This window comes from Gossypium arboreum, chromosome 10, assembly GCF_025698485.1.
Source record: "Gossypium arboreum isolate Shixiya-1 chromosome 10, ASM2569848v2, whole genome shotgun sequence".
In the NCBI taxonomy this organism is placed as follows: Eukaryota; Viridiplantae; Streptophyta; class Magnoliopsida; order Malvales; family Malvaceae; genus Gossypium; species Gossypium arboreum.
This window is the reverse complement of record NC_069079.1, coordinates 114,436,000-114,448,163: the sequence shown is the minus strand read 5'-3', so window position 1 is coordinate 114,448,163 and position 12,164 is coordinate 114,436,000. Positions and strand designations below refer to the sequence as shown.

Sequence of the window (12,164 nt, the reverse complement as noted above, 5' to 3'; positions counted from 1 at the left end):
ATAATTAATTTAATATTTTAAATCCAATACTATCTCTTTTATGATTATATAAGAAAATATTCAATATATTGTATAATCATAAATTTTAATAATTATTGTTTTAGAGGTTAGAGATTAGTGTTTATGATTCTGTTTGAGGTTTAGGGGTTATGGGGTTTTTAGCGGCGTTTTACCTAAAGCGTCGCTAATGCTTTGCTTATTAGCGGCGTTTTACCTAAAGCGCTGCTAATGCTCTGGTTTTTAGCGGCGTTTTACCTAAAGCGCCGCTACTGCTCTGCTTATTAGCGGCGTTTTACCTAAAGCGCCACTACTGCTCTGCTTATTAGCGGCATTTTACCTAAAGCGCCGCTAATGCTCTGGTTTTTAGCGGCGTTTTACCTAAAGCGCCGCTAATACTCTGTTTTTGGCGTTTTAGTAAAAAACGCCGCTAATGCTATGTTTTTACCGGCGTTTTTTTTGAAACGCCGCTATTGCTTTGAATTTTAAAATTTTGGCGGCGTTTTTTAATAAAACGCCACTAAAAACGCCGCTAAAGCCCTATTTTCTTGTAGTGATGGTGTGATAGGATGGTCGGAGTTGGTATGTACAGGATGGGGGTAGGACTCTGTATATCTGATCTGCATATCTATTTTTGTTATCTGAATCTTTATAGGACTTAAGTCCAAATCTGAATCTAAATCTAACTGTGTATGCATTTTCTGTATGTATTGTATGTCTATTTCTGTTGGGTTACACACTGAGTTTATGAAAAATCATATCTGTTTGTTTGTTTTGTTTAGGTAGTCCACAGGCTTAGGCAGATTAGTGTGACGGAGCCTCTCGGTGACCACGAGTTCGTAACAATTTATGATTATGGTTTTAGTTTAAAGTAAGGATTATTTTCGGAGTTTTGTAATAATAGGACTCTTCGGACTATTGGTTTATTCTAGGTTTGGGTTTTCGATTTAAATATTTTATCTGAGACGAATAGTTAAAATCATGGTTTTTATCAAAATGAAGGTTTTCTAAAAACACGAATGGGATTTCCAAACTAAACATTTTATGACCTCCGCTGCAACTTACATTTTGGCAAATAAATAAATTAAATGAACGCTTTCAAAAATAGATATAAACAAATATGAGTTTTTGAACTTGAATGATTTGACTAAACGACTCCGTTTTTAAAACCCTACCTTGTGACATCACCAGATTTGGCCATAATATCTAGGCTGGGTTTGGGAAGTTACATTTAGTGATATCAGAGCCAGGTTGTAAAACTCAAGTTGTGGATTTTGGGTTCCAAAATTGTGTTTCAAAAAGAATAGATTTTTAAATAAATTGGATAAATTGAGAAAGTTTGTGGTACACCGAGTCTCCGACACCGATCTTATAAGTATCTTTGAACTTAGATAGAATAATTTGGCAACACTGTAGTTAGTACTTTCTAAAAGCTATACTAAGTTAGTTAGAGACTAAAACCTCTAAGAAAATTTTTGAACTTCTGATAACTTACACATAAAATATCTGCTAATAAATACTAGAACTGATGCATAAAATTTTATAATGTAGATAAATTTGAATTTACGATGAGCACTCGTGGAACTCGTGGAACTCGTGGACATGGTATTCGTGCCATGGTAGAGGCCGTAGGGGAGCTCGAGTTGAGTTTTCCTCTCTGGGCAGTATGCCAAACTTAGACACGAGTGAGACAACAATTTTGCTTGCTATTGAGACTGGGTCTCAAAACCGCTTGGCTTGGGATGAAGGACTATCCCAAGCCATGTTGAGGGTGTTGAAGAGGGTCGTTGGACCCCATTCTAGATCTGGAGACTGTGGGTTGGTGGTCCCATAGAGCTGAGCTGTTTAGAGGTGTCACTAGAGTAGCCTCTACTGTGGCCGAGTATTGGTTGGAGGCCACCGAGAGGATCATGAATGATATAGACTATACTCCTGAGTAGAAACTAAAGGGTACATTCTCTTTGCTTCACGATGAGGCGTATCAGTGGTGGTTACCGGTTGATGAGGGTACTCAGCCAGATCGTCTAAATTGGGACTTCTTTAAGGTTGCCTTCTAGGGGAAATATATGGGTACGAGATATGTTGATGCTCGTAGGTGTGAGTTCATGAATCTCACGTAGGGTGATAGATCTGTGGTCGAGTATGAGGCTGAGTTCTTGAGGTTGAGTCGCTACGCTCGAGGTATGGTGGCATATGAGTATAAGAAGTGTGTTTGCTTTGAGGACGATCTGAGGGATAGTTTGAGGGTTCTGATTACTCCACAAAGGGAGCGAGAGTTTGCAGTTCTGGTGGATAAGGCGAAGATCGCCGAAGAGGTGAAGCGCGTGGAGCACCAAAATAGGGACCGAAAGAGAGGCAAGAATAAGAGAGATTTGGAGCCCTATAATTCTGTTTAGAGGCCTAAGAAAGGGCCAGGCCTGATGGGTCGGTTAAAGTGGGGGTTCCTGTTACCCCTACTGGGATTCAGCCATGTAAGGATTGTAGTAGGCGCCATCTGGGCGAGTGTTGGAAGAGGTTAGGGGCTTGTTTGAGGTATGGATCTTTAGAGCATCATATTAGAGAGTTTCCACAAGAGGTTGATCAAATGCAAGCTTTGGGACTGGGTTTTGTGCAACTTCAAAGGGCAGTTTAGCAACCACCTAGAGGCTGTGGACCGATTAGGGGTGGTAATGGTATGGGCCAAGGACAGAGAGCACTGGGCAGAGGTGCTAGTCAGAATGAGGTGAGACAGTCTGTGTTGGTTTATGCCGCTCGACACCTAGAGGATAGAGACACTCCTAACGTTATCAGCAGTACGTTCCTTATTTTTTATGTACCTTATACTTCTTTGATAGACATAGGTTCTACACATTTTTATGTAGCTAGTTCCGTTTCTAAAAACTTGGGGATTTCTATTGAGAGCACTTCTTGTAACACCCCTCGCCCGTATCCAACGCCGAGACAGGGTTCGAGGTGCTACCGGACTTAAACTCAACCAACTATATAAAACCGGGCTGTAAAATTTTGATCAATTTAAAACTTTTCATTTCACATACATTTTGTCCCTTAACCGGTGCATGAGGCCCAAAACATGCATTAGAGGCGGTTTGGGACTAAACCAAGAACTTAAGAAAAACTTGAAAAATGTCATGCTTTAAGGCTCTACACGCCCGTGTGGGTATAGACCGTGTGGTCACACACGCCCGTGTGGCTTGGGGAACGCCCGCCCGTGTGCAACACTGACTTTAAAACACGGCCATGTCACACACCCGTGTGACCTACCCGTGTACTAAACTGACTTAAAATTTTAAGTGTAGGGGACGCACGGTTGGACAACATGCCCAAGGGGCAGACCGTGTGTCACACACGGTCCAGACGCACGCCCGTATGTCTACCCGTGTAGACAATTACAAGGCTATTTTCCAAGCCATTTGTCACCCCATAACATATGCATACATACTTATCGAATAACATACAACATGGCATAAATGAGCTCTTAAACATTTACAAACATGTTATGCTCATGTCAATTTCTTATGCAATAAATATCATAGAATTTACTCACATCATCACCACATACTTGTCATAACTATCATTATGTCACAAAACTTCATGTCCATCACTAGGCATGCATAATCATATCCACAAACCATTCATGAGGCATTATTAACTATTTACCAATCACTTAATCTTGCATCAGTTACTAACTCATCAATGAGTATCAATTCAATCTCTAAGCATACATGCTGTAAGCCACATCACAAAAGATAATAACATACATGCATAAGAATAATCATATAGGCCCACAACGTCATTAGCCGACATAGGCCAATTTACATGACTACATATTGCCTTAATAACAAGCCAATACCTTTGGCTAAATCATAATATCACATACTCAACAATAAAACCCTATACATGCCATAGACTCAAAACACTAGGATTTACTTACGTCAATAGCGTTAACTCGATAGTGTGATAATATCTCTGACGGCCTCCAACCCGAGCTAACCTGGAAACCCTAGGGAATATGGGAAAGAAAGGGGGTAAGCTTTACGCTTAGTAAGTTCATATGAAAACAATAAGCAACTCATTAACATGTTTTATCAATGTTTACAACATATTCTCGAGTTCACGACAAGTTGCCTTCCTAAGAAATAGTCACTAAATTATTTATATCTTGAGCTAAAAAACTCAAAATTAAGTTCTATTAATTTTACTTGAAACTAGACTCGTGTACCTTTCCACCATAAAATTTCTAGATTTTTTGGTTTATCCAATTAGTACAGTTTATTCCTCAAAGTTACCCCTGATTCACTGTCTGATAGTTCTGACCCTTCTACACTAAAGTTCAATTATCTCATAGCACAAGACTTGAATAATGTTATTGTCTATTTCTCTTGAAACTAGAATCATTAAGGATTCTAATAATATAAATTTTAACTCATAACCATTTTTTTACAATTTATAATGATTTTCTAAAACTAGAACAGGGGATCTCGAAGTCATTCTGACTCTGTCCCACGCCACTTCAAATATCTCATTATAGGAAATTCTTTTGCTTACAAAGTTTCTTTATGTGAAACTAGACTTAATAAGATTTATTTCCATATTCTATTAAGCTTCTAACTTATTTTACACTATTTTTAATGTATTTTCAAAGTTACACTACTATAGTAACTCAAATCTGTCAAGGCTAAGTTACTCATTCATGATCATTGTTCACAAAATTAATACAACATCATTTCATCCCTCATGATAAGAACACATATTTATGCATCATATATCATCACATACCAAGGCATTCTCATAGGCTTAGTGTACATACCTGCACAACTCGTAACATAACTTAAGTGCATACTCACCAATGACTTACCTCATTGGGACCATCATCAACTCTTTCCTCGGATTACCCGTTGAACACTTGGAATACTAATTGGATACTCAGAAAAAACTTTGCACATAAGTGCCTCAATTGTAGCTAAAGCTACCTCATACCTCATGACATTTAATTGCTCACTCTCGAGCTAGTCATTTAGACTCATAATTCCTAGTGACATGTCACTCGTATCCTATTTTATTCCTAAGGTTCAAACGGGATTTTTTTCCTCCCCTACCAAGGCTTTGTCTTATCATATTTCTATTAATCACATACACACTAATATTTGTACAATTCATGTAATGATAACATTTAAATACATGTATAGCATGGTATTATTTACGTACGAACTTACCTCGATACCACAAAGGTGAAAAGACATAATCGTCCATAAATCGATTTTCCCCGTTCTAGGCCCAAATCACATTTTTCAACATCTACAACATCACATTTATCTAATTAAAACAATGTAATAATCAAATTAGTCCATTGACACACTTTGGAAAAATTTACAATTTTGCCCCTCTATTTTGTCAAAATTACCAAATTTCCCCTCAGCTCGAAACAAGATTTTTATTCAATTTCTTTACTCCTTAATCCTAGATAAACCATTTTCATAACTATGGAAACTCACAAAAATCATTATTACACACATTAACAACCCATTTTACAACTTTGCATAATAACCTTTTTAAGGTATTTTCATGCAAATTTCCTTCACAAAAGTTGTTTATTAGACAATTACAATTCATATTCTTCCATAAAAACTCAGCAAGCAACACATATACATTCATGGTAAAACCCTAGACTCTTTATCATATTGCAAACTAGACCCCTCATTTGAAAGCTTATGCTTTAGGGGTTCCAAAAATGTAAAAATCATCAAGAAAGACATTAAAACCACTTACTAGCAAGGGATGTAAGTGGCTGATATTTCAAAGCTTCAAAACCCCTTTCTTTTGAAAAATAGGTCAAGAAGAAGATGAAAAGGGATGATATCATCCTATCTTTATTTTATTACCTATTTGGTCAAAAGTCACGTAATACACACACCAACTTTCACTATTCAACCTTTGTGACCCCTATGGCCGGCCACCACAAATAAAAAGGGTATAATTTCCCTTTCAAGGCCTTCAATCTTATTTATCTTGCTATTAGACACATTTGGGCATTAACACACAACTTTTACATTTTTATGCAACTTAGTCTTTTTTCGAAATTGGACTAGAAATCGCTAAAATTAACTTACCAAAATTTACATGCACTTATAAAATTATATTATAGCGCATAAAATAATACTAAAATTGTCGAAACCATTTTTTTAAATTGAGTTTTGGAAAATGGGAATCGACTTTAAGAAAAACGAAAACGGGAGTCGCCACCAATCTTTTTAGGTGTGATTGGATCACCTTATAAAATGTTTTGTTTTAAAACATTAATTTTGGTCTATGAAAGTCGAGAAAACAGATTCGGGAGTCGGTTACGTACGAGGAAGGGTTAGCACCCTCGTAACGCCAAAAAATTGGTACCAAATTGATTATCAAGTGTCTTTAATGTCGGAAATTTGAAAGTTTTAAGATGCAAACCTCTTTTAATTAGAATGTCTCAATTTTGAAAATTAAGGCTTACTTATTTTAAACGAGTCAAAACATCATATCCAGTAAGTTAGGATGCAACATTTTAAAACCTTCGAAACTAAGCTCGTCTTTCAAAAATTTCTATCTCGAAACAACAAAACGCCATATCCAGTAAGTTGGGACACTATGTTTTGAAATCTCGAAATAATTGTTTAAGTTTTGAAAACTCAAAATCACTTAGAAGGGTGCTTGACTATTAGAATTCAACGAGAAAAGTCGCAACCCAGTAAGTTAGGGCACTACCTTTCTCAAAGTTTCCAAGCATCAAGCATTGCCTTTTATTTTATTTTTTAAAAAAAACCTTGGAATATTATTTTAAATGACGTTTTAGGATGACATATTAATGCATCATGAAGCATAGATGTACAAAATATTCTAACATTTCCATACAAACATAAATAATATCATTAAGACAAAACTAAATAACATGAACATATGTTTAATGAAAAAATCATACTAGGTAAATATAAGATAATAAACAAATAAAACATAAGAAAACTAAAAGAAAAACATAATACGTGCAAAAATTATACAACAATATATATCATAAAATAACACATAAAAGAAATAATTAAACATAGCATATAAAAAATGAAACTATGCACAAATAAGATAAATGACATACAATAAAAATATGAATAAATAGAACATTTACAAATTATAAAAATATAATGCAATAGTTCAAAATACGTGAAATGATAATATAATATATATACATGCATAGAAAATATATATTTGAAAATAAACTATATAAAAGGTTAAATATTATAATATATAAAATACATAATCAAATGTATAAAAGATAGGAATAAATATACATATTTGAAAAATGAAGAAATTAAAATAAAAAAAAAGGGTTGAAAAACTAAGATAGACGAAGAATAAAATAAGAACAAACCACAGAGAGTAAGAACGCAAGAGGGAGAGAAATTTGAGTGAATGCTCTCAAGAATTCTTATTGCTTCCCAAAACTCAAGTGTGTTGCAATGAAAGGAGAGGCCTCTATTTATAGTTGAGCCTCTCCAAATCCAACGGTACAGATCAATTACATCAACGGTTAAGATTAAAGGATATCTACAAATTAAATCTCCAAGATTACAAGATCATATCTTCAAGGTTGCATATCATATCTAAGATTGCATATCATATCTAAGATTGTATCATATCTAAGATTGCATATCCTTAAAGATTATATTTCCATATGAGTCAAGCTTATAGATGGACCTTAAATCTTTTCAAGTAATGGGCCATTCCGATTGGGCCAAATTATATGTGTGTAATTTTGTACTGGACTTACACTTTGTTTTATTTTTATTTTTTGGGGGTTTATTATTTTAAATCGGAATGGGCCGCAAAATGGACTATTATAATGCCCCTCTTTGCTCATTGTCGTGTAACGAGAATAGAGCAAAGACTATAAAAGGACCCATTTTGCCTGGTCTCATCAGCTTCAGACTTCATGGTCCTCAATCTGCTCCCTGCAAACTTAGGATTGTCATGTTAATGTTTTTGATCTTCTCTCCGTCGAATATAGAGATGTCAAATCATCTTGGATCTGCTTCAGCGTAAACACCTGAAGGTCAGATCTGCTATGTCATCGATTTGCTCCTTGTAAACACAAGGATGCTAAATCATCTTGGATCTGCTTCAATGTGAAAATATCTGAAGGTCAGATATGCTATGTCTTCGATCTGCTCTCTGTCGAATATGAGATGCCAAATCTATTTATTCAATTTGTTCTCTGACAATACGGAGATGTCAATCATCTTGGATCCGCTTGGTGTAAACACCAAGGTCGATTCGCTATGTCTTCGATTTGCTCCTTGTAAACACAAGAATGCCAAATCATCTTGGATCTGCTTTGATGTGAAAACATCCAAAGGTCAGATCTGCTATGTCTTCGATCTGCTCTCCGTCAAATATGGAGATGCCAAATCTGTTTCTTCAATTTGTTCTCTGACGATACAGAGATGCCAAATCATCATGGATCTGCTTCAGTATAAACACCTGAAGGCCAGATCTGCTATGTCTTCGATTTGCTCCTTGTAAATACAAGAATGCCAAATCATCTTGGATCTGCTTCGATGTGAAAACATCCAAATGTCAGATCTGCTACGTCTTCGATCTGCTCTCCGTCAAATATGGAGATGCCAAATCTGTTTCTTCGATTTGTTCTCTGACAATACAGAGATGCCAAATCATCTTGGATCTGCTTCAGTGTAAACACCTGAAGGTCAGATCTACTATGTCTTTGATTTGCTCCTTGTAAACACAAGAATGCCAAATCATCTTGGATCTTCTTCGATGTGAAAACATCCAAAGGTCAGATTTACTATGTCTTCGATCTGCTCTTCGTCGAATATGGAGATGCCAAATCTGTTTCTTTGATTTGTTCTCTGACAATACAGAGATGCCAAATCATCTTGGATCTGCTTCAGTGTAAACACCTGAAGGTCAGATCTGCTATGTCTTCGATTTTCTCCTTGTAAACACAAGAATGCCAAATCATCTTGGATCTACTTCGATGTGAAAACATCCAAAGGTCAGATCTGCTATGTCTTCGATCTGCTCTTCGTTGAATATGGAGATGCCAAATCTGTTTCGATTTGTTCTCTGACAATACAGAGATACCAAATCATCTTGGATCTGCTTCAGCGTGAACACCTGAAGGCCAGATCTGCTATACTTTAACCTGTTACCCTACTGCTTAGGGGGTTAAGGCACATCTTTGATCTGCTCCACTACTGCTTAGGGAGATAAGATTCGCAATTTTGACCTGTTACCCTACTGCTTAGGGGAGATAAGATCTGTAAATTTAACCTGTTACCCTACTGCTTAGGGGATTTAGGCGTTGAATTTTGTAATTTTCAATCAATCTTGCTAAATTGTCCACTGGGGAATCCACCTGTAGAATTGATTTCCTGGAATTTATGCTTATGCAAAATAATTAAGATGCCATATTCGAAATGAGTCAAATGGTCCTAATTAGACATATTATGATGCAAAATGTTTATGAAAATAACTCCTATTTTGGACGTCATCACTCATTCATCTATCAAGCTTTCTACCTCGTTCTTCTCGACATATCAATCATACTCTGCTCGTATGCCTCGAATCTTCTCCATCAATTTAGTCTACCGTACCATTCCCCGAATGTTATGACCCACTCAAGATGTTTATGAAATGATCCTTTCTTAAGATCAATATTGCTTAAAACGTCCAACCACCTTTTGGACTGAAGAAGAAAATCTCTCGAGTATCTCTAACCCATACATATGAGAATTCCTTAAACAATTGTCTTGTTTCAGTTTCTTGTATTATCTAGAAATTTCCAGAGTAATATGCAAAACTTCGTTTGTGAAGATATTTTAGTTCATCTATCATTATTTCAATTCTACATACTTTATGAATAATGGGAGACAAATAAATTGATCTTGAGGATAATTAGATTTGGACAAATTATTGGAAGGAATGCAAAAAGATTAACCTGAGAACATATCTTTGCGAAGAAAAAGATCCAAAGATAGTAAATAGGATGTAAATCGATGCCTCGAGATATCGCCGCTGAGCCGCCTATACACCAGCTCCATGAAGACTTTTTGAGTTCAACATGTGTTTAAAAGATCCAAAGTAATTCGTTGATGCCTCGATATGTAACATACTTCACTTCTCATCGAATCCGTATAGCAAGATCATCAGATGACTTTCCAAATTTGAGCGGCCTTTTCGGTTTTCAACTCAAAACCCCTTGGTCTCAATCGCCTTTGCGTGTTTTCACCACGCCTCTCTATTTTTTCTTTTTTCTTTTTCTTTTTTTTTCTATTTTTCTTTTCTATTTTTCCTTTTTTTTTGAAATAGAAGTCCCAAAGTGCCCTTTGCGGGTTTTCACCTTGGCTTCCTTTCTCCTTCAGACAAAATACTCCTTGACCGAGTCCGAATTCACTGGATCAGATAAATTCTTCCTATCCATTTCTTGTCAAAATCAGTGCACCTCTAGAGAAAGCCCTCTTCGCAACATATGACCCTTCCCAATTCGGTATCCTTTTGCATAGGAAGGATCTCTTTCAGCACAAGGTTTCCTTTATGAAATTCTTTTGGACGAACCTTCTTTGTCATAAGTCTGTGTCATCCATTCTTGGTACATTTGCTTAGGATGAATACTTTCAAGTTAAGTTTACTAGAGGTATTCAATTCTTGACTCCATCAAAGTTGGAGGAAAAATCTTGATTCATAAACCCATGAAAAAGGGATTACCCCAACAGCAGTTCTGGCTGTTGTTTGTCAAACCCTACAAAAAGATGGTTCAATGATTCTCAGCACACAAGAATGAAGTTGCTGACTTTATCCTTCAACCTAGAAAGATGAGGTACAGAGATTACTCCCGGAGCATAAATCCCACCATGACTCGATGATGTTTCTGAAGCATCCCTAATCTTCATAAATTGCCCCTAACTGTGAAGCTGCCAAATGAGCGTAGCAAATAGGAGCCACAAAAAATATGGCTGTGGTGCTCCTTTGATACATATAGGATAGAGAATGAACAAACTATTGCAGAGCATTAGCTGAAAACCCAGCCTGGTCTAAGAGAACATGATAGTGGGTCTGCCTCGTGATTCCGATCATTCCAGCATGGGTACCAAGGTAAAAATCATTGTTCTTTGGATGGCATACTTTGTTGTCAATGACAATACCATGTAGCACATTGTCAGGAGATCCCTGTTGAAAAAACTTGGTATGATGGTTTTTCGTACAACAATAACCACAATCTTTAGGGTTCCATTTCTCGTCAAGGAACTTGTAAGCCTCAATAACTTGATCAAAACTTGATTGAATTGAGACTCACTAACCCCATCCCTGAAAATAATGATTTGATCAGGTTTCCTCTTCCCTGAACTTGTATAGAAGTCTAAGAGAGCTTCCTTCATGATACCGTCATCAACTTTGTCAAAAACTGGTTTTGAAGAAAGAATCTATCATTTTAAGCTTCAGAGACTGTGTACGGCTTGATGCCCCATAGCTGGAAATCAATGGCCACCGTCTGGAGCTAACTATCGCAGCTATTGACGGCACATCAGACTGCTCAGGAAAGCCAAACAATGCACCCATTCCAAGGATGATGGTTGGAACCTTTGAAACAACTGGAATTGAAGGTGTTTTCCCCAGCGTAAGCATAGAGAGTAGGCAATAGTTTCTTATGCCAATTTTTACCAGTCTCGGTCATCTTCTGTAATTTGTTTTTTTCTTCTTTTTCTTTTCTTTTGGCAACCTTTGTTGTACTGTGGTATGGCACATTATCTTTGAAAAGACTGCAAACTTTTGGCATTGTGCAGTTATATATAATTTTTTTTTCTAAAATGGATGACTTTTGACTTTGTAATATTGGCATATGAAGCTATCTCCCCCTCTTAATGGAGTAGTTGACGTCCACAAAGATGAGTTATTGTCAGCTTGAAACTTTTGACAAGCTCGGGCCCATAACATACATGCCCCATAAGTCTTGACTCCTTTAAATTTGGCATTCATTGTACAACTGATACGATCCCTTTCCATGGTGGACCAACAGTGCCTCAAAACCTCATGTTTATCCTGGAAATTGCAAATCCTCCTACATGCGTCTTTGGACCACATTTTTGAATTCCCATAATAGTCTCAACAAGGTCTTGTTTTGTCTC

General features: G+C 36.6%; 1 pseudogene; it reads right to left on the bottom strand.

Moving 5' to 3' along the window:
• Nucleotides 1-10,805: 10,805 nt before the first annotated feature.
• Nucleotides 10,806-11,664, bottom strand: LOC128281612 (protein argonaute 4-like; annotated as a pseudogene).
• Nucleotides 11,665-12,164: the final 500 nt, after the last annotated feature.